This window comes from Dermochelys coriacea, chromosome 3 (assembly GCF_009764565.3).
Source record: "Dermochelys coriacea isolate rDerCor1 chromosome 3, rDerCor1.pri.v4, whole genome shotgun sequence".
NCBI lineage: Eukaryota > Metazoa > Chordata > Testudines > Dermochelyidae > Dermochelys > Dermochelys coriacea.
In genome coordinates this window covers 180,321,314-180,342,824 of record NC_050070.1, presented here as the reverse complement: position 1 = coordinate 180,342,824, position 21,511 = coordinate 180,321,314, and the positions used below count along the sequence as shown (strand labels likewise).

The window sequence follows — 21,511 nt, the reverse complement described above, 5'->3', positions numbered from 1 at the left end:
CCTCATGGCCTGGAGAGGATTAATGAAGTGCTTTGTTTTAGAGTACTAACTGGCTTAAACAAAAACCTTTTTCAAATAACTAGCCACAAAGATGGACTCTGCACTCTGTAAGGTGGAAAAAACAATTGATCACCTTGATGGGAATGTAAGGGCTGTGATTAAAAAAAGGGAAAAGCTTTCTGAGGAATTCAAATGTCTTAAGGTAACAAAAATTACATTGAAATCATCAGGGCAAAAGGGTATTATTAAAAAGGCCTTGTTACATGTGAAAAGACACAGGGCAGAGCGAGAGGACATAAACCGCTACATATTGAGGAATTGTAGCTGGTGGCAGCTATAGACTATTCAGTCAAACCTACTTCAACACGAAAAAAAAAAAACAAGGCACAGGAAGGAAGTGATTGGGAGAGAGAGACTAGTGGACCCAGAACCCAGGCAGATCTCTGGGTGGAGAGCTCTCTTACCTCTCCTCTCCTCGGCAGAGGGCTGAGGAGAAACTCGTGCTGTAAATGATGTGTATATGGGTCAGTAGAAGTGATTGGATGAGCAATGGTCCATGGCGTTGTTTAAACTGAAAGGTCTCTGACTAGCCTGTGTAAACAAAGGAGAAGACAGGAGAGGGACTTTGCCCTACCGTACTCCAGTAGTCAGTAGATTTATACCAATATAAAGCAAATGTAAGAGAGAGGAGAATCAGACCCAGAGTGTGTACATCTGACTTCAAATCTGAAACAGATTAAAGTGTAAAAGGAGGAATAAATTCACAGAGGGGGCATGTTAGAGCTCAGCAGAAATAACCTTTGCAGTGGGGTCATATCTTACGCGGGGGTTAGGTTCTAAAGTCAGCGCAGAAGGCAAAAATCGCGTATAGTCAAAATTACCCTTGAAAATCCCTTAAATTGCCCATAAAGTACAGTATACCGGGTTGTATACACATGGTTTTGTGTATACAACCCTGTGCAGTAATATGTATAAATGTATATGTATACAGTAATGTATAGTATATAATAAAGAGTACATATGCAAAATATAATTTTACAGTACTGTATTTTTAATTACAGGCAGAGGTGAAAGTAAGCCAGTACGCCCCGGTACGGTGGTGTACCGGCAAGAGCCGGTGCGCCGTACCAGGCTGGATCAGCTTCCCCAGGCGCAATTTAAAGGGCCTGCGGCTCCCAGCAGTAGCTGGAGCCCCCAACCCTTTAAATTGCTTCCAGAGCCCCGCTGCCGGAGCCCTGGGGTAGCGGCAGTGTGGCTTGGGTGGCGATTTAAAGGGCCTGGGGCGGTAGTGGCAGCCGAGCCCTGGGCCCTTTAAATCGTCCCTGGAGTCCTGCTGCCACTTCCCCAGGGCTCCGGCGGCTCTGGGGGTTATTTAAAGGGTCCAAGGCGGTAGTGGCGGCCGGATCCCTGTCTCCGGAGCCCTGGGGAAGTGGCGGAGCTCCAGGGTCAATTTAAAGGGTTGGAGGATGGAGGAAGTATTGGGGGGGAAAAAGACGACTTCAACATCGTTATGCACAAACCGGAGTGCCGCAGGGTGGCCAGGAGCATTGTCTATGATCAGCATCACTTTAAAGTCAAGTCCTTTCTCTTTGAGGTACCGCTTGAGCTCCGGAATGAAAGGAACACTTGTTGAACCAATCCAGAAATAATGCTGCCGTCACCCAAGCCTTTTTATTTGTTTGCCAGAACACAGGCAGGAGATTTTTCTTCTTGTCTTTTAGGGCACAGGGATTTGCAGCCCTGTAGAGCAAGCCTGGCTTTATTAAATGCCCAGCCGCATTGCCACAAAACAACATAGTCACACGGTCTTTAGCTGCTTTGAAGCCAGGGGCTTGTCTTTCAGATTTCAAAATGTAAGTGCAGTTGGGCATTTTTTCCAGAAGAGCCCAGTCTCATCAGCATTAAAAATTTGTTCCAGAAGATAGCCCTTTTCTTCTATGATTTTCTTCAGTTGTTCCGGGTAGGCTTTTGCTGCCTCTTCATTAGCAGCTTCACCAGTAGTCTGCACATTTTTGAGGTTGAAGCAGTTCCTAAAACTGTTAAACCAAAACTGTGCATGCTATCAGCATATCCTACAAATATACAGATTGTTATTCTTAGGTAAAGAAAAGAAAGAGGGAGTTAATAGGTCTGTATTCCCCTCAAATACAGTTGCCCATCTGACTTTTTTTTTTTTGCTAAGCTTATAAACCAGAGAGAATAGAAACCATTTACCTCTGCCAGGAGCAGGAAGCAGTGGGAGTCTTGAGCAGGGAGGAACTGTAGGGTTTCTTTGCTGGCAGAAGCAGAAGCTTCGATTTCTTGTTGGCTGCTTTTCTATTCATCAATGTCGCTTCCTGACTGCCTAAGTATCTGACTGCTCAGGGTCAGAATTTGATTTTGTTGGGGAAAGTCAGCAGATTTTAGCTGACTTTAGCAGCATTATCTATCCCAGCCAGCTGTATCATGTTATCCACCCTGTAATTCAGCAGTGAATCTGCTTAGCCCTCATGCTGCATTCTGTTATGGAAGAGATCCTGACCCTCAGCTCTGTTTCAGTTACGGAATCCCATTTCCCAGGGCTTTGTTCAGTTTCTAAAGAGGCCAGCGTCCTCAAGAAAGAGCCCACAATGCACTGCTCTCGGGTTTGTTCTGTTCTGTGAGCTTAGAGCCCATTTCTTTCCTATGAATTTTTTTTCTGGACTTAGGAACTGCTTCCTCTAAATTTGGTCTCAAGGCAGTCAACATTTGGAGCCCCCACTCAACACAATGGCTGAAATCCTGGCTCAGTTGAAGTAAATGGCAAAACTCTCTTTGACCTTAATGGGGCTAGATTTTCCCTCAACTTCTCCTTGAGACTTAAGGGTTGGGGTGCACAAGATAGTGGGAAACAGAGTTGGTGCCCAGCCCTTATGCTACCAAGTGAGGTGTGAATGAAAGGCACTGTCAGTCTACTTTAAACACTGGAGAGTTTTGCTCTCCTATCCAAATGTTTGTGAGTGAGGATAGTTTCCCCATCCATTCCTCTGGGGGCTGCACAAGATTCACAAAATCTCTTCCTGAGGCTGTGGCTTTCTCCAGGGTAGAAACAGTGAGTTTAGGTGAGTCTGTGTGCTATTGTAGGGGACTTCTTCATGGGAAAGCAGGCCCATGAAAGAAGAGTGGGGAAATGGCATAGGCAGGAAGAGGAAAGGTAGGGGTGGAGAGGGGATGGGAAGATGTGTGGCAGGCTGTGGGCTTGGGAGAAGGGGTGGGGTGGGGCCTGGGGCAGAGCGAGGGCAGGGGCTTGGGGAAAGAGGATGGGTGGGGGCTGGGGCAGGGAGCGGGGTTAGCACCCCCGGACCTTGGAGGAAGCCAGTTCCTGTGATAGGCTGAGCAAGGATTGGAATGCTCCATAAGAAAATCCTCCTGAGAAAGGAGGATGCAGTCCATGGCACCCATGCTAGCGCTTGTTGCTTGTTGCTTTGCTTCTGTTTCCCACATGTTGGAAGCTAGAGCAGAAGAGCCTTTGCCTATCTGAGCAGAGACTAAGGCAACTGTGAGAACATGTGTAAACTAATCCATCACCAAATCCAGGTCAAAAATTAAGCTGTTGCTGAGCTCATGTGTGTCGGAAGTCAGCTAGGCAGGCCTCAGGAAGACAGCTGCTGAGGCTGTAAAAGCAAAAACTAAGAGTATGTCTACACTGCAAAGAAAAACCTGCAGCTGGCCTGTGCCAGCTGACTCAGGCTCATGGTGCTCAGGCTGGGGGGCTGGTTCATAGCTGTGTAGACTTCTGGGCTCAGGCTGGAGCCTGAACTCTGAGACCCTCCCACCCAGCAGGGTCCTAAAGCCCAAGGCCAGGCCTGAGCCCAGAAGTCCACTCAAAGATGAACCAGCATTTACAATGTTTGGACAACTGGGGAGGCAGGGTGGTTGTGATACTCCATGTGATACCCTGTATCCTATGTTCACCAATTTTATATGATTATTTGATATTTTGTACAAAGTATGCCTTGTGAGGTATCATTTGAAAACTCATAAACTGCTGAATATTATTATCCTATTGAAATGTATGTAACAACACTGCATGTTGTGAGATTTTGATATGTGAGTGTTACTGAAACATGTTGTAGTTCTGCGTAACGCCCACAAACCAATTTATCAGAGACAAAGACACCCTAGCATGCCAGCAAAGTGCTAAAGAGCCATTACCAGCTTAATCAGACATTCTCCAGCAGGAGGAGAGTTGCAAACAAGAAATTTACAATTCATTTGAACGGCAGTTTGCAGCTCATGTACACATGGAACCGCCTGCCCACATGACCCAGCAAGGATTTTTTCAGCACAAAGGGTTGAGGTATAAGAAGAGACAAAAATATGTCCCTAGCCACCTCTCTCTCCTTTCCACCTCTCTGCTCATGACAACAACAATTCTCAAAGAACTGAACAAAGAAGGGAGTGGTCCCAGGTTGGAAGGAGATGAAGCCTGTGAAATTTTACTACTGCTTACAGTGAGACCGATCCTTTGCTTTTAAATCTATTAGCTTGGGTAACATTTAGGAATTATCTTGTTTATCTTTTTATTTCTTTTGCAACCAGTCTTGACTTATATGCATGTATACTTGTAATCACTTAAAATCTATCTTTCTCTAGTTAATAAACTTGTTTTATTGTGTTTATCTAAATGTGTTCAATGTGTGTGTTTGAAGTGTTTAGGAAACCTCTACTTAGGACAAAAAGCCCAGTGCATAAATATTACCCATTGTTGGAATGCTGGACTATCTATCAGTTTATACTGTCCAGGAGATTACTGAGCAGTCTAAGATGAACATTTCTGGGAGCAAGGCTGGGACTGGGGAACTGTGGACGTAGTCCTGTATGTAATTCATTGATGGCTGGGCATAGCATTCATGTACTAAGTTGGGAGTGACCTTACATGCGGCTGGCTGTGAGTGAACAGAGCCTGGAGGGGTTTGCTGTTCACCAACAAAGCAGTGTAAAAGGTATCCCTGGCTGGAGAGCTAAAGGGACACAGCAGTCTGGATTGCACCCTGGGGAATGTCACAGTGGTCTAATGAGTAGGGCACTAGACCAGACTTCTGATGAACTGAGTTCTGTTCTGCCTGACCTGCTGTGTGACCCTGGATAAAAAAAGTCACTTAACCTCTGCTTTCACTCTCATGTTCTGTCTGTTTGGTTTATAGCTTCTTCTTGGATTATAACTTTCTCACTATAATAAAATAATAATAATACCTAGCTCTTCTATAGCACTTTGCATCAGCTGATGTTGAAGCATTTTACAAAGGGGTAGGTATTATTATCCCCACTTTACAGATGGGGACACAGAGGCACAGAGCAGTGAAGTGACTCATCAGTGGTCACCCAGCAGACCACTGACAGAGCCAGGAATAGAAGCCAATTCTCCTGAATCCCAGTCCAATGCTTTATCCATTAAATCAAATTGTCTCTGTGTTTTTACTGTGCCTAGTACAATTGGGCCTTAATATCAGTTGAGACTTACCTATAATGCAAATAAAAAATAACAATAAATGCTCTCCATGCAAACAGCTGCTTTGCTCTACTACACCTGATGTCCTATAAAGGACTAGAGGCAACACTTTCAGTCTTCAGTACCTAAAGCTATTGTAGACACACAAATCTACACTGAGGGTCTAACTGAGACTTTACCCCCATTGGTGAGCAGATACTCACCTGAATAATCCCATTGACTTCAATCACTGTTCACCAATGAGGGTAAAGAGATCACAATCCAGCCATTGGTTTCTCAATGAAATGGCCTCATTTTCAGAGTTGTTGAGTACCCACAGTTTCCAGTGAAACCAGTGGTTCTGAAAACCAGACCTTTTTTGTTATGGCATCTAATCATAAAGCCTAACTATAGGCACCTAAATGTGACCGTTTTGGCTTGAGTGAATACACACAATTCAGTAATTAGTTGCTTTATTCAGCGGTATATAAAATAAATTTAAACAAAAGTACAACTGTTAAAACCAGAAAGAGAATCTGAAACTTGCCTTCCTTTTTTTCTAATCTTTTTTTTTCATTACTCATGCCTTACATTTTATTTAAAATTAGAGTCTGCACTAATGCTTTCCCATAGATTGCCTTCTTGTAGTTTTTCCATTGCTAAACACGTTAAAAGGCTGGTATTTCATTTTAATACTTAATTGTGAAATATTAATGAGCCCTTGATGCATTCTTATGTAACTTCAGTATGTGGCTAGACCTTCTGCTTATAATCACAGCTATTTCAAACCGATCCATTGCAGAGGGTTGCGGGGGGGGGACAGTAAATGCATTATTTTCTGACATTAATTTCCTCACTAATATTGTGGGTCCCGAAATGAGACCAAAGATCAGTTTCAGACAGGCAGCCCCATCTACAAGTGCTACAGGTGAAAACAATTGCAGATGAATGTGGGCTGCTTTTAGGTTTATATCTCACACATTCCTTACTGATTGCAGCAATCCACAAGCTCTCAAAAACTGGGATAAGAGCTTTCAGATGCTAAGGCCAATACTGTAAGATTGGAAGTTGGCCTTGAGAGTTTCTTTGTAATGTTTCTTGGTCTTCCCCTAAAATGAGTTCCAATCTGCAATTCTCCATAAAAGACAGCCTTCAATATTCTACTGTTGGACATACGGACCACCTGGGTGTACAATCTCAGCTGTGCTCTCATATAAAAACTTCAATGCCTGTGATGTTGCTGCACTCAAGGACCTCAATGTTGGAACCGAATTATGCTCTTAAATTCCCATTATTCACCATAGACATTGTAGGTGGAATTGGTCCAGTTGGTTTTAAAATAACCCCATGCTTAAATGCTTTGCTGAATAGAGATGGAAGCATGCGCTGATATGTTTTTCTAAGTTGCAGCCATGGTGTTCATAGCTTTAGGCTTCGCCCTACAATCCTTCCAGTCTCAAAATTTCTATTGCAGTCAATGGGAGTCCCACATACAGGGGGTTTAGCTGATCAGGACCTAAAAGAGCCCTTGAGCAGCAAGTCAGGGTTTTCTCTTTAGGTGCAGCTGATAAAAGAGATTTTTTTAAAAGGAAAATTTCAAATGTTGCCTGATATTGTCGGATTTCTATTTCTGGTTTCAACATTCTAGGTAAGGTTGGCAATCGTGATTTGAAATAATAACCTATAACAGGAAGTCACATTTTGGAGCCTCCTCTATATTGAATCCAAACATCTTTCACCACCACATCATTTTCACCCCTTTATCATTTCCAGGGCTAAGTAATGCCACAGTTCTCTTGAAGGTAATTCACATGCTGCTCAGTTCATGTAGGTTTAATGAAATTTGAAACACAAACAGGGTGAAGTCCCCCCTTATACAGAGAACCAGCACAAGCTCTATGCACCACTCAAAACCATTTTTGAGGATTTATATAATATATGTGTAGTGATCACCATCTTGGATAATTCAAGCCTTTGAAACAGGACCTCCAGAGCTGAAAGCATGAACCTCTACAGTTCAAGCTAAAGAGCCAGCCAGGCTTTGTAGCCATAGCCTATAACAGATCCACATCATAAGAACATAAGAATGGCCATACTGGGTCAGACCAAAGGTCCATCGAGCCCAGTATCCTGTCTACCGACAGTGGCCAATGTCAGGTGCCCCAGAGGGAGTGAACTTAACAGGTAATGATTAAGTGATCTCTCTCCTGCCATCCAGCTCCACCCTCTGACAAACAGAGGCTAGGGACACCAATCCTTACCCATCCTGGCTAATAGCCATTAATGGACTTAACCTCCATGAATTTATCCAGTTCTCTCATCCTGTGCAGATTGTCAGACATAGCACACATTATCTCTGACCAGTAGGTTACACATGCAACTTGAAGAAGCCATTTGCACAGTGGTGAATTTCAGCCATGGAGAGGAGAGGAAATAGAGAGTTTAGCCTCTTTCTTCTCAGTGTTCCCATTCTTTATCCCCAATTACCCAGCAGAAGCAAAATACATCATTGTATCTGGTTGCATAGATTTTACTTCATTAGCCCAATAGCCCAGATTGCAGGCCCTAGGTTTCTGGAAAGATTTCACTTGGGTCTGTATCATGAAAGTGTAAATTGAAAAGCAACCCCTCTCTCCCATCATAGCAAAACAGTTGCTATCTTAACAAAATAATTTGATGATGGAACCTGTATTTACGTATATTGTGCAATATACTGTCAAATAATGCTTAATCTCCATGGTGTGCCTAATCAACCTTTCCTGTGGTGTGTGCTTGTTACCAATAGGAGGTTATCTGGCTCCCTCTGCTGTTAAAATATTTTGGATTTTTCCCCTTTTCATTCATATTTTATAAGGGAATTTTTTTCCAGTGTAGAACATACATTTATTAGTATTCTACTGGTCCACATAGTACCAAATATGGCCTTGAGCAGCCTGGATGCTATTGTATATTTATTGATTGTATATTTTCTTTCTGTTGGCAATTCCTGCTCCATTAAGTTAAAAAGCAAAAGCTTCCAGAAACACAGTGCCAGCAAATTTATGCATTAATTTGACAATCACTCCCTCCCCCAAATTCAGATCTTAAAGGCAGTCAAAACAAGTCAAGGTCTCAAGTCTTTTATATGACTCTGTACTTTGTAACTTAACTACTGTTGTGTGGTAGAAAATACAAGAATAGAATTTTCAAATTCACAATTCTGCTCTTAAGGACCTTGAAATCCTTTGTTTGCTATTGTCAGCAGGTATGCACAAAAACTTTGTTCTAACATCAATAAAAACCTTCAAAATTCATTTTCTTGCTGTCAATTTAGAAGCTTGATTAATTGCAGAGTAGCTCCAGAATCAGGCAACATGTTAGCATGCCGTTCAGACTAAAATATGTAGAACATCAGCCTATGGAATGTACGTACAATTCATTGATTCAGCAGTGATTAAGACTGGCTCCTTGCTATGGCTGTCAAGAATCCTGTGATTTCCTGAATTTAGAATACAGTAGACCCAAACACAGTCTCATTTTGCTAAATCCACAAATTTGATAGTTCTCATAAACGGTAGTCAGATGGACTAGCACGCACAACTGGACCTGTATGAAGCCCAGCAGAAGTCATATCCTTAGGGCATCTGTGTGCAGAATCAGAGCCTGAAACACTATGGCAAGAAACACTACAGAAAACCCTAGATACAAGTAGATTGGACAGAAAAAACTACAGCATCATACCACTTCTCAGCTAAGACTGAAATGCAGATAGTCATAGCAAGATCTCACACAATAAAGATTTTATAGAATAGACTACAGTACATTAATTATAATAAAAATACATTCAGCACTTATCAACTTGACACCTGGTCCCCTTTCTAGACTTGAAACCAAATATCAATACCTTAAATTTAAAAAAAGCCAAACTACCGTACAGTATTCTATAGTAAATCGACCAAAACATGGCAGTAACATTATTACGTGAGTGTAAGATACTAAAGAATATGTTGTTCTTCTTAGTATTTAATTGTATTGCAGTAGTACAGGAGGGATCACATACCCTTTGTGCTGTACTAATTCATAATTCAGACAACCTCTGCCCAAAGAGTTTACAATGCAAGCATAAGATGAAAGACAAGAAGTGGATGCAATAAAGAGACGAGGGAGCACAAGGTAACAGTGAGGCACTGATCAGTGAGATAAGCAGAGATGACAGTACACCAGCTGCCTAGCTATTAACTAGTGCTTTGAAGGCATCAAAGCAGAAGTGTATTTTAAGAAGAGGTTTGAAGGAGGACAGCATAGGAGCATTTTAGATTTTTATGGGGAGCTCCTCCAATTCATTGGGGGCAGTGTGGGAGAAAGAGCAAAGGTACCTGTGGGAAAATTTGATTAATGCATAACTAAGGTGAGCATCATTGGCAAAGCAGAGGCAGAGGTCAACAGCTCAATAGTGTTTAACAGTTGATAGGACTAAGCCATGAAAGTCTGTGAAAGTGAAGCCAAGTAGTTTCTGTTTGATGTGGTGAAGGGGGAGCAAGTAGACACAAATGGAGAAGTGATGTGGTTAGCCCAAGAAGACAATGTTGCAAGCATTTGACAGGTTTCAGAGTAGCAGCCGTGTTAGTCTGTATTCGCAAAAAGAAAAGGAGTACTTGTGGCACCTTAGAGACTAATACATTTGTTAGTCTCTAAGGTGCCACAAGTACTCCTTTTCTTTTTGCAAGCATTTGGTAACTATACTGAGCATAAGCAGTGGCAAATTATGTCTGCAGAGGCACATTTACAGCTGATCCAATTCATATGGAAGTTAATGGGAGTTTGCCCCGTGTTAGATAAGTAGAGCCCTGCAAATCTTAGAATCATAGAATATCAGGGTTGGAAGGGACCTCAGGAGGTCATCTAGTCCAACCCCCTGCTCAAAGCAGGACCAATCCCCAACTAAATCATCCCAGCCAGGGCTTTCTCAAGCCTGACCTTAAAAACTTCTAAGGAAGGAGAAGGTGGCTGCACCACCACCTCCCTAGGTAATGCATTCCAGTGTTTCACCATCCTCCTAGTGAAACAGTTTTTTCTAATATCCAGCCTAAACCTCCCCCACTGCAACTTGAGACCATTACTCCTCGTTCTGTCATCTGCTACCACTGAGAACAGTCTCAATACATCCTCTTTGGAACCCCCTTCAGGTAGTTGAAAGCAGCTATCAAATCCCTCCTCATTCTTCTCTTCCGCAGACTAAACAATCCCAGTTCCCTTAGCCTCTCCTCATAAGTCATGTGTTCCAGTCCCCTAATCATTTTTGTTGCCCTCTGCTGAACTCTCTCCAATTTGTCCACATCCTTTCTGTAGTGGGGGGCCCAAAACTGGATGCAATACTCCAGATGTGGCCTCACCAATGCCAAATAGAGGGGAATAATCACGTCCCTCGAGTTCCTGGCAATGCCCCTACTTATACATCCCAAAATGCCATTGGCCTTCTTGGCAACAAGGGCACACTGCTGACTCATATCCAGCTTCTTGTCCATTGTAACCCCTAGGTCCTTTTCTGCTGAACTCCTGCCTAGCCATTCGGTCCCTAGTCTGTAGCAGTGCATGGGATTCTTCTGTCCTAAGTGCAGGACTCTGCACTTGTCCTTGTTGAACCTCATCAGATTTCTGTTGGCCCAATCCTCTAATTTGTCTGCAAATATCCACTTTATATCCATGGATATCTGCAGACCTTGTTTGTGGATCAGGTGCAGATACAATTTTTTTTATCCATTCAGAACTCTATAGATAAGTTCCTTGAAGCTAGATGGCTTCCACAGCTATCTAGGGGTGAAATCCTCATACCTTGCACCAAGCCTGACTAAACAGACTTATGCACATATGGAAGAGTCCTTTAGAATTTAAGAATTATGAAACCAGAAGGGTTCTATAGAAATGTAATGCGGTTCTTTAGAAACTGCTTTGTTAACTTATCAATTCCTTATCTTTTCCTTAGATTACTTGAACCATTCTATAGAATTTATATAGCAGGGATATTGCTGCTGTGTAGAATTCTCTATTGAATTCTATAGGATGGTCCAAAGCACCTATCAAAAAGATATAATTTTCAGTTAAATTCTATAGGTTGTTTCCATAAGGGAAGGAGCCAGTCCATGAACACTATTTCAGTCTATAGGCTATAGTAATATTTATGATCCATTCTGCACCCCTCCCTTGAAGATTTGTGGCCTCTTTTAGGTGGTAGGATTTTCCCCCTCTATCTTAGCCTGATACTTGATGTGTTCTGTGACTGTTTAGTCATCAAAGGTCTTCTTTTACATTAGTTTCTCTGTTGTCAGATCAAGCCCTCAAAAGAGCAAGGAAATAACAAATCAGTAAAAAAGATTACAGTACCATTTCTTTTTTAAGGAATAGTGATTTTTGAAGCTAATTAGTCATTAATTTTCAATAATTTTCCAACAAGCCCTCAATTATATTACCAGTCAATAGCTGTTCTCAGCAAACTGCAGCCTTTCTTTTCCCTGATTAAATTTTGTTGAATGATACTTTTTCCATTAGAGAACAAAAAGAAAAGGAGTACTTGTGGCACCTTAGAGACTAACAAATTTATTAGAGCATAAGCTTTCGTGAGCTACAGCTCACTTCATCGGATGCATTTGTTTTCCACCAAATGTATCCGATGAAGTGAGCTGTAGCTCACGAAAGCTTATGCTCTAATAAATTTGTTAGTCTCTAAGGTGCCACAAGTACTCCTTTTCTTCTTGTCATTTGTCACTCATAAGCTCCATTTCCATCCCAAGATATAAAATGTGTACTTTCCCACCAGCAAATAATTATACAAAATGTAAAATATCTGAGAGGCAGGGAGATAAGACTCCAGCAATTTCAAAGAATGTGGTCCAGTTAAAGATCTTAGTGCCCTGATTTTGCCCTCATGTTCCAGATGATACAGATTGAACTAAGTAGGCAGACGCAGAGCAGGGAAGAGCTTTTTTTGTACTGTGCTCCTTCTACTCCCAAGGATTGTACAGATGTTTCAGCACAGAAACATCTGCATTTGACTTCATTTGATTAGAGCTCTGCAAGAATTAGGGGTAAAATGAGAGAAGTGAAGGAGGTACAGCAGAGAGCAGTCATTCTCCATGGCATGTTCCCTTGTGACTAAGTGAGACTTAATTATGCTGAAAAGCAGCATTACTCTATCTTTCTAGGTAATGTGTCTATACTGAGCTCATATCTGTGGCTTCAGGATTGATTTGGGTTAACCATGTCACTTAATTGATGTTAATCTTTGATTCCCTACCATCTATTTCATTTTTATTGTTAGTGTAGAAGCTGTGGCAGAGAAAAAAGTCTTGCATTTATGTCCTAAAGACTATAAGATTTCCATTCATTCTAATCTCCCGTGGAAGGACTGTGAGACAGCCACTGCAAAACTAAAGGTACAATCCTATCCCCATAGTGCATGAGGCCAAATCCACAGTCCTTACTTGGCCACAACTCCCAATGAAGTCAATGAGTAACACTTGAAGAATTAGCCCCCATGGGCTTGCCTCCTCTCTATGGGTCCAACTGAAGTTAATGAAGAGCCTCCCATTGAATTCAGTGGCGTAGGAGCCTAGAAGAAGTTACATATTTAACAGCCCCTGCACCCTAACAAGACCCCAGACTTCAGTTAAAATTCATAGTGTGCAACTTGAATGGCTACCAAGCCATTTCATTTTTATTACTGAACTAGTAACAGCACTTGTGTTCGTTTTTAAATGCGCTGCTGATGGCCTAACGACTTTTCCAGAGCAGGTCTGAAATGAAAAATACCATTGTCCATATTGATAACTAGGTAATAGTCACCCAAGATCTAAATAATCAGCTAGTGCCAGCAATGAGTCCTTGGAGGACAACAAATGAGAGAAAATGAAGATGCTAAACTCGTCAGGGCCTGATCAAGGCATCTCATCAGGGCCTGATCAAGGAACCTTGATATAGCATGACACAGGGCCCCTAGTGATTCTTCCCATTGCCATGCAACTTGGCCCCATGCCCACTTGGAATGGTGGCAGCGGGGGTCCCCCCACACACACTGCCCTCCCCTGCCAAACAAGCAGCTGCAGCTGGATGGCATCTCCCCTTCCCCCCAATTCTGCCTCCCAGGCGCAACAGCAGGGACTGCCTCCTCTCCGAACCAGCAGAGCTGGCCACAGGGATCCTCGTCCTAGGTCCAGTTAGGCAGGGGTTGCAACAGAGAAGCTCCCCATTAGTTATTCTAGTAGCCAGGGTATATCTGGTTGGGTGGATATTCCAGTCCTGCAGCACTCATTCCTCCTGCCACACAGCGACCACTGGGCCAGGGGAGGGCTGGTCGGTGCACTACAGAACAGTGAGCCCTGGAGTTAACACTCTAGTGGGATGCATGGGGCAGTTCCCCTCCCAGAGCTATTGTATCATTCTCTCTGCAGACCCAGGCAGCTGCATTGGTTACACTCTGGTCACATTGTCAAGCTTTTCTGTGATGGCTAGAAACTTATATATGGAAATACAAGTTGTGATTCTGATATAATCACATGACTTCAACGAGCTGGGGCCATGGGCATGGACCACTATTGCCCATGCCTTAACCCAGCCCTGGGGCTCTGGACAAGCCCATTTCTTTGTCCCTAAATATTCTGTTGACATGTTCAATTTGTTCAGCTTGGTGCATGGGCCAATGTCATTTGAATTTTTATACTTTTTTGTTTTTGCAGGCACAGAAATCAATCACATTTGACATCCCTGCTTCCAGCGCATAATGGAACTGCTACCAACACACTTTGAAAAGATACAATTTCTGCTGTAGAGGTTCTCCCCCTCCTCCTCCTCCTTCTTCTCCCCCCTCCACCCCCTTCCCAAGGCTGAATTATGTATAAAATATTTATGGTTACTCCTGTTGTAGTAAAACTGTTCTCATTGCAGTTTCCCTGCTAAGTAAAATTGCATTGTAAAAGGATGTGTCTGTAATTCTGAAGTTTCTGGTAGTTTGTGATGCAAATCATCTTTTTCAGTTAGTGAAGACTGTAAGAATAAAAGCACCAGCCAATTCTGAGGATCAATATTAATTTCAAGTGGAGTTGTTCTAAAGGAAATCAGTAGAAACAGATGTGACTTTTTATTGGCTCCACAGAGTTATCATTGTTTCTTGTGATTGGTGGGGGGGAAAGGGAGCTTGGGCTTTATTTGTATTTGCTGTCCATGGCTGCTTTTTTATGTAGCGTATATATTATGGTACATTTCTGTGCTTTTAGTTTCTGCATTGGTACTGCTTGGGTGCCTTTGTTGCTCTTTTAATAACGGGGAGGGGGGGAATCACACAGGAGAGTGAAGTGGTAGTGATACTGCCACATGATTATGCAGATTTGTACAAGCAACCTCAATTGTGGTATTTCCTAATATTTGAGTGCTTGATTTTGCAACCTTCAAGTTCTTTTAATTTAGGGTTCTTATTCTTGGGGCATTTCTTTTAACATAGTTTTTGCATGTGTTTTTAAAAAAGCAAACTGAAAATACAGAAATTCCATCTTTTGGCCTCATATTGACCTTTAGCTCCACTGCCCAAACTTCTGCCACTTAAGCTAATGGAAAAGGAGTACTTGTGGCACCTTAGAAACTAACAAATTTATTAGAGCATAAGTTCACAAAAGCTTCTGCTCTAATAAATTTGTTAGTCTCTAAGGTGCCACAAGTACTCCTTTTCTTTTTACGGATACAGGCTAACACGGCTGTTACTCTGAAACCTGTCATTAAACTAATGGAGTAACTGATAGCAGAAACAGGCAGTCATCTTCTGTGTAGCCCAGTAGTAAAGGGGGATGAGACGCATGTGTTGCCAGTAGGTTTTGCAGATATTTGCTGACAGCAGAGGACTGGTGAGACTTGGGAATCTTGGGTTCCATTCCAGGTTCTGGAATGGTGTGTGTGGTCTAGGGGGCACAGACTCTCATGCCTATCCCTCAAAGCATGACCCTTCTGCTCTGTCCCTCTCAATCTGTTCTTGTTTCAGATCTACCTCTTTCTCATCCCTGGCTCTTCATCTCAGTCCCATTGTCCTCATTTAGCCAGTGCCAGTCTCCACCCATCAGGCTTCTCATGCTAGTCTCAGTCTCCTTGCCCAGCAAGTCATAGTCTCACTCCTCTGGATTCCCATCACAGTCCCAGTCACCTAGCTCTACCATCTTCCAGAAGGGACCATCATGATCTTTTAATCTGAGCTGCATATTGCAGGCCACAGAACATCATCCTTCCCTCCTGTAGTAGGCCCATAACCTGTGCTAAGTTACTGAAGTCCTCAAATCTTAATGCAAAGACTTCAAGTCACAGAGAATCCACCACTTACTCTAGTTCAAACCAGCAAACCCATGCCCCGCCCTGCAGATAAAGGCAAACCTCCCCTAGGATCTTTGCTAATCTGACCTGGAGGAAAATTCGTTCCTGATCCCAAATATGGCAATCAGTTAGACCTTGAGTATGTGGGAAAGACATACCAGCCAGACACAGGGAAAAGAATATGCTGTAGTAACTCAGAGCTCTCCCCCACAAAAGTGTCCCATCTCTGGCCTTTGAAGATATTTGCTAATAGCAATTGTGGATGGGCCATATGCCATTGCAGGCAGTATCATCGTGCCATCCTCTCCATAATCTTATCAAGCTCAGTCTTAAAACAAGTTAAATTTTTGGCCCCACTACATCCCTTGGACTGCTGTTCAAGAACTTCACTCGTCTGATGGTTAGAAACCTTCATCTAATTTTAAACCTAAAATTATTAATGGCCAGTTTATATCAATTTGGTCTTGTGCCAGCATTGATCCTTAACTTAAATAACTCCTCTCTCACCTTGGTGTTTATCCCTCTGATGTATTTATAGAGAGCAATCATATCTCCCCTCATCCTTCATTTGGTTAGGTTAAACAAGCCAAGTTCTTTGAGTTTCCTCTTGTAAAATACATTTTCCATTCCTCTCATCATCGGTTGAATTAATCTTTCTTAAAGATGGGAGACCAGAACTCCACTCTGTATTCCAGATGAGGTCTCACCAGTGCCTTATATAATGGCAATAATACTTTATATCTACTGGAAATACCTTGCCTGATGCATCCTAGGATTGAATTAGCCTTTTTCATAGCTGCAATACATTGGTAGCTTATAGTCATCCTGTGATCATGTGATCAACAATACACCCAGATCTTTCTCCTCTTCTGTCACTTCCAACTGATAAATCCCCAGCTTATAGCAAAAATTCTTGGTGTCAGTCCCTAACTGCATGAGCTTGCACTTTGTACTATTAAATTTCATCCCATTTCTATTACTCCAGTTTTCAAGTTTTTCCAAATCTTGTATGATGGTCCAGTCCTCCTCCAAATCGGCAATACCTCTTAACTTTGTATCATTCACAAAAGTTATTAGCACACTCTCATTTTTGGTGTCAAGATCACTAATGAAAATGTTAAATAAGATTGGTGCTAAAATCAATCCTTGAGGAACTCCATTAGTAACCTCCCTCCACCCTGACAGTTCACTTTTCAACATGACTTGTTGTAGTCTCCCCTTTAAATAGTTCCTTGCCTATCTTTTGATTCTTGTATTAATCCCCATCTTCTCTATTTTCACTAATGATTTCCTGTGGTGAACTGTATCAAATTCTTTACTAGAATGCAGGTAGATTAGATCTACTGCATTTCCTTTGTCTGGAAAATCCCTGGTTCCTATTCCCAGTTTTTGTCCAGACAGGCCCAGTTCCTGCCCCGCCCCCTAGAACTCCTCATCAGATCTGCCGCCCTCCCCCCTTCCCAGGCCCCACTGGCTCTCAGTTCCAATCTCCTTGTCAAGACAGCCCCCATTCTACCTCAATGCCCAATCTATCTCCCACCACAACTCCCAGTCCCCTTCCACCAGAACCCCCAATCCCAATCCCCCCAGAAGACTCCTTGTCCCAGTGAAATCCCCTATCACTCCCATAAATCCAGCTTTTACCCCTCTGCATTCAACTCAAGCAACTTATTCCTCCAACCTGGCTGGGCCCAGCAGAGGGTCACTGAGAGCACAGCAGAGACAAACTGTCTAGACCAAGCCTGGCCCACAGCAACCCAGAGATACAATTGCATGGAAAATCCTGCTTAGTCCCAGGCTAGAGCATGCCCAATGCAGACAGAATCTTCAGAAAATTAAGCTGCTAAAATCTAAGGCGGCTCTATTGAGTATGTGCAAACTACCATTTGCAATGGCTTGTAACTTGGCCAAATTTGGGCAGATTTTCGTAGGGATGGCAAAAGGCTCATCCCTGACATAAAGACCATCCTTCTGCTACATTTCAAGACCCTGCTCCAAAGTATTGGGCACTAGAGATGTTCAAAGAAAAGGCCACCAGAATCTCACATGGGCAAAAAATATTTTTTCCTAACCTCATTCTTGAAAAAGCTAAACAATTCTGGTTAAAAAACAAACAAACAAAAAACAGCATGAGATAGACACATCATAAAAAATGTCAACCCAAATGGTTAAAGTTTGGCAAAATTAAAAGCAACTGAAAACAGGGGATTATAATGGGAAGTGTTGGAACAAACTTAATAATAGGTGGTGCTACAGGTCCTGCCTGTAATTACACAGGATTTTACTGTAGCAGAAGCCACAAATCTTATGTTGTATTAATAATCCAGATCATCACTCCTACATCCAGCCAGCCCAAAACCAGGAGGGGCATTTTCAGTGTTTAACACTTAGCAGTCAATCATACTATCTAGCTAGGTACATGCCCTATAAGCACCCAAGGCAGTACACCTCAGGTAGTTGTTTGTGTATACCCCTCCCACAGAAAACTCAGAAAGGTCACCATAAGCATGGGGCTAATTACAAAACCATATCTGGGAGGAGTTTCGTGTGGCAGCCGGTTTTAGGGACATTTTTTTAAATGTCCTTACAAAGCATGAATTTAATTGTTTATTTTTAAAATCTTTCCACCTGCCCATAGACCTAATGACAGGTTAAATTGACATAGTGAAATAAATAAATAACAATCTGTATGCCATCTATATATCATTAATTCCTCACAATAGTGGTATGATGGTGATCCTATGGCTTCCTGATAGCACATTATGGCTCTGTAGTTACAGAGTTAAGATACTAGGTAACACCCCACCCCTTTCTCTCAAATTTCACCCACCAAGGCCTCAGATACAACAAGGGAATATACGTAGCCACATGGATACGCAGAAAGATGAAGTGAAGTAATATTATAAATTTGTATTTAAACACCACTGATGTGCACATTGCAGACTGGGTGTTATTGTAAGTGAACACTTGGGGTTTCTTATCAGCCACTTTGTTCGCACATATGTGCACACTGGATGTGTTGTAACAATTCCCTGTAGTGACAACAGCTGTGTGGGCCAGTTTGAATAGAGACCAGTGCTGCTGCCAGTTGTTTGTTTCTGCTTTGACATCGTTCATTTGTAAAAAGATTGCTGGGGAGTTACTTATAATACACATTCCTTTTCTCAGTCCTCTTTTCAGTTTCCCAGTACTTCCAAACCCTCCTAAATTGTGGTGCTGTTTGCATGAAAAATGTGGCCTAATATTCTAGTCCCATTTCTTTCCTCAGGTTAGTGGTAATTTAACTATATTTTCCCTCTGTCTGCCCTGAGCATGTCACCATAGTCAGAGTAGAACAGAACCCTGTCAGAAGCAGATTGTACCTCACTTGTGCTTTGTGTTTTAGGAAACCAATATGTAGTTATCAGAATGGGTGGTCTCTCACATGCGTAAGATTCCCAGGTATATTTGCATAAGTATAGTGGACACATGCAAATCTTTGCAATAGCTTCAGATTAACTAATATGCCACAGATTAACACAATGGAGCCTGCAATGCACAAGATGTACAGAGACTTCGTAAACACAATAGAAGAAAGCACTGTATGCTGATGATTCAGAATTTGTGCTTTATTCTGTCAATATATTTCCACTGCATAATCACAAGTGAAATGATCTTGGAGGGGCAGTCTTGGTCTTTGGACAGTTACTTATATAATACATCTTGTATAGCAGCCTGTACAATGTTAGCTACATCAGCAGTAGCAATGTGACAAAAGCGTCCTTAGGTTGCCCCACTCATCTGCCAGCATTTCCACTCCATCTTGTCCTTCGGAGATAGTCGGTGAAACAGCAGGTCTTTTTATATGACAAACAATAGTCCAGCCCATTGCTGCCATGCCTGAATGTGCTTATTAGATGCTGCTCTGGTGAGTAACATGGTGATGACACTAGTTCTGACAACACCTGCAAGTCAGTTGGATAGTTATGTGTCTGTTTCCATTAACTGCTGTGTGCTACTGCTTTGTGAACTCAAGCCTATAGGTGCCAATAGTGCTTTGCAGGTTCAGCTGGAAGGTGGGATCATTTTGGCATCTGCTCCACAGTATGGTACTAGGAGGAGACTTAGCAATTTTCAGCCTGCACCCGCATCTGCTCTTGGCAATAGATTTTCCAGGAAGAGACGGCGGTGCAGGCTGAAAATTGCAAAGTCTCCTCCTAGTAATGTAGGGGGTAGATTTTCCAGGTCAGCAACGCTAAATGTGGTTATGGGACTGGTTTATGAAACTCCTGTAGCCATGCTACCTAGCAGAGGTGTGGCTTTTGTTTCAAGTTCTGGGCTGCCTTCCTGTGAGATAATCAGGGTCTTTTGATGGTGTATTGAGCATATTTTCTTAGACTCGATCTGTTGTATGCTGGCTGGGTTTATCACACTGCATTTTCTTACTTGTTATGTGCTAATATGAAGCCTAACTTTTCACAGCTGTAGTTGGAGATGGTGGCATGGAACATTCACCTCCTTGCTCCTGTGGCATGGCGTTTGCAGCACTGGGACTCAAGCTTTCTGCAACTGTCTACTTACACGCTCATGATGTGCCAATATATCTCCCTTGGGAACTGGGGCTGCGTTGTATGGCAGCTGTCTCACTCGTGACAAACTGTAGTAGCCTAGAGATGAGTAGCATGTACCAATGATTAATAAATTAACTCCCTTTTCTTTGGTTGGAGTGGAGGGAGTTCACTTTTACCACTGTTGCAAGCTAAACTCCTGACTAGCTCAGTCAGGGGGATGCTGTATTGGTACCTTACTTGTTGTAAAAGGTGAGTGCTACTGCTGCTGCTGTCACTGTCACCTATCTACTGCTCTTTGGATTTGTGACTCTGTGCAATTGGCCTGTACCAGCTACTGCTTGTCTGGCGGGTGGACTATGTAAGAACTCACTCTTACATGGACTTACAGTGAAGAATAAGCAGCAGGGAGTGGGCCATAAAGGTACTGCTCTGCCATCCCCGCTTTTTCTACAAAGAATGCCCTTTTTGAGCTGCTTGTGGAACAGCACAGTGGGTTCTGTCAGTTGTTCATATGTACAACTCTCCTTGGTAGTCCAGCAGTTATTCTGGTCAACCTTGCTTTAGGGTCCAAACAAAGTTTTTTTCCGGATTCAGTATCTAAAGACCATACATCACAAGAATCTGCCTGATGACACTGTTGAGCATTTTGAAATATTGACATTTCATCCCCCTTTGCCACTTCCCGTTCCAAAGAATGTGGTGCTCGGCAGTTTGGCACTGTCACAACAAACACATCTCATTTACAAGGTGCATCACTCTCACAGGAGCACTTGATTTAACTTCAAAATATCTAAAGGAGCAAGTTAAACATTGTCTGGTACAGTTTTTGGAAACAGAAACTTGGAACTGTCATGTATCCATCCATTCTGTAGTGGATCAAGTGGCGATGTATCTAGAAGATCCACAGCACTTTTCCACATACATGCCTGAATATGTGCTGGTTTTACATTTTCTATAAATGCTTCAGCTTTGGCATTGACATGATACATTTGCCAATTTTCCCTCTCCATGATTTCTGCCATGCTTCTGACATGCTGGCACAATTTAATTGTCTGTACCATACAACCAGGCTTTGATGCATTGATGTCACGCAGCAGAGAGAGGGAGTATCCTGCTTACAGAATCTTCAACACTGTGCCTTTGTCGAAGTCAAAACAGGAAGTTACTGTCTCACAGCCTGAGAGTGCAT

The 21,511-nt window shown here is 42.5% G+C and overlaps 1 long non-coding RNA gene across 1 annotated transcript in view; it reads left to right on the top strand.

Moving 5' to 3' along the window:
- LOC119852793 overlaps positions 1-14,496 on the top strand; it is a 56,443-nt gene extending 41,947 nt beyond the window's left edge. Inside the window, exon 3 of the long non-coding RNA XR_006280312.1 lies at positions 14,158-14,496. This is a non-coding gene — a long non-coding RNA (uncharacterized LOC119852793). The remainder of the gene's footprint in view (positions 1-14,157) is intronic.
- Positions 14,497-21,511: the final 7,015 nt, after the last annotated feature.